The following is a 1,962-nucleotide window of genomic DNA, read 5'->3' as shown; positions in this document are numbered from 1 at the left end:
TTTGACGTACGTGCACGTATATCAGGAACCTCTTTGAAAAACTAATAATAAATTCTATTTATTTAACTATTTTCAAATTCCAAATTATTTGAAAAACTAATGTAGCGCAAAATACCTAATAAAAAAATGATGTTTTAACTACTTGTTATGGTTATCATTCTTAACCCAAAAAAAATTATTTTTTCTACTATATATTTATTAAATTTTTTTATTGAAATTAAATATAATTTAAAAAAAAAACAATTTTTCGTCACACACATCGTGTGTGTGCAATTATGCTAGTGTGTATTAACGTCCCGGTGGGACATGGCTCATGGATCAATAAAATAGAAAAATATTATGCGTTTTATTTATTTAATATAATATAATATTTATTTGAAAATATTTGATTTTATGATGATATTATGTAAAATAATGATACATGTTTATCTGAGGGTGTCTCCAGAAAATTGAATGTTTTAGGTTAATTTAATATTTATATAAAAAAGCCTTCAAAAAAAGATCTATATAAAAAGCTTTATTAAATATAAAAATATTACATACAAACTATTAATAAAATTAACATTATGATAACCAATATCTAATTTAATGATTTGGGGTGTCAATTCGGGTGGGTCGGGTGAGTTCGGGTCGGTTGGCAAAAATATGATTTAAAGAATTCACAACCCGAACCCAACCTGAACCCAAATCAACCCGAAAATGGTCAACCCGAACATGGCTAACCCAAACCAACCCGATTTTATTTTCTTATTTTTTAAAAAATAATTAAATAAAATTCAAAGCACACAATAATTTTTAAACACATAATAACAAAATGTAAGCTTATATAAAATTTAAATTTGAAACTCTAGTTGTAAAAAATTTAAATTATATTTACTACAAAAAATTAAAAAATATTTTAAAAAATTAAAAATTTACGAAATAAATATTAAATGACGAAAATTTATTATATCAATTTACAATAAATTTATTTTAAAGATACAACGTATGAAAATGTAGCAAATCTTTCTTAATTTTATATAAAAAAAAAAAAGTTTCGGGTCATTCGGGTATTTGACCTGAACCCAAAACCCCCACCCTAACACGATATTTTTCGGGTCGACTCGTCTCGGATTGACGGGTTGGGCTCATTTTGACACCCCTAACTAATATACTATGTAAATTTATTAAATTATCATAAATTACATATATAAATTAAATCTAATAACAAAATGTTCATACTCTTCACGTTTTTTGTTGTTCAAAATTGTCAACTAAATCATCATAATCAAGCTTAACTACCATCATTTTTCAATAGACAATATGGCTAAACCATTCAATAATCTATATCTCATGACATAGTTGATCGGAGGTAGTTCTTTATCAACTTCGGCTTCGAGAAACTTCTTTGAGCAGAAGCTATTGTAACTGGTATGGTTATAATATTCTATAAGATATCCAAGCATTAGGAAACCTTTCCCTAATTATGAAATTTTTCGACATACTCCAAGAACTCAAGTGGCCAGGTAATCCAATCCAGCAATGCTTTCATCAGTAACTGCAATTCAAAAAATAGTTCAAGTGCATTAATATTATAATCATCTTCATGTTTCAAAAATTTCGCAAGTGTAGTTGTTGGGGATCGAATACGTGTGTAGAGGGGGGGGGGGGGTGAATACGCACTTATGATAATCTTTAATTCTAATGCAATGTGATTGAGCAAATGTTAGTTTACTCAACCGATTTTCTGTTAGCTTGCTGGAAGTATAAGAGCTACTTATGATAGTGCGAAAACAACTCTTAATATGCTAGATGATAATGGTGGAATGTTGTAATGCAGTAACGTAAATAAACACATATATGTTTCTGGATGTTTGGAGTTCAATCTTCTACGTCACCCCTTCTTCCACCTCGGAAGGATTCACTAGAAGACTTTGGTTATTACAACGTCTGCAATACACCCGATCCAAGTTAGGACTTATC

The sequence above is a fragment of the Henckelia pumila genome, chromosome 4 (genome assembly GCF_033568475.1).
Source record: "Henckelia pumila isolate YLH828 chromosome 4, ASM3356847v2, whole genome shotgun sequence".
Lineage (NCBI taxonomy): Eukaryota > Viridiplantae > Streptophyta > Magnoliopsida > Lamiales > Gesneriaceae > Henckelia > Henckelia pumila.
Note: the sequence above shows the minus strand (reverse complement) of the source record.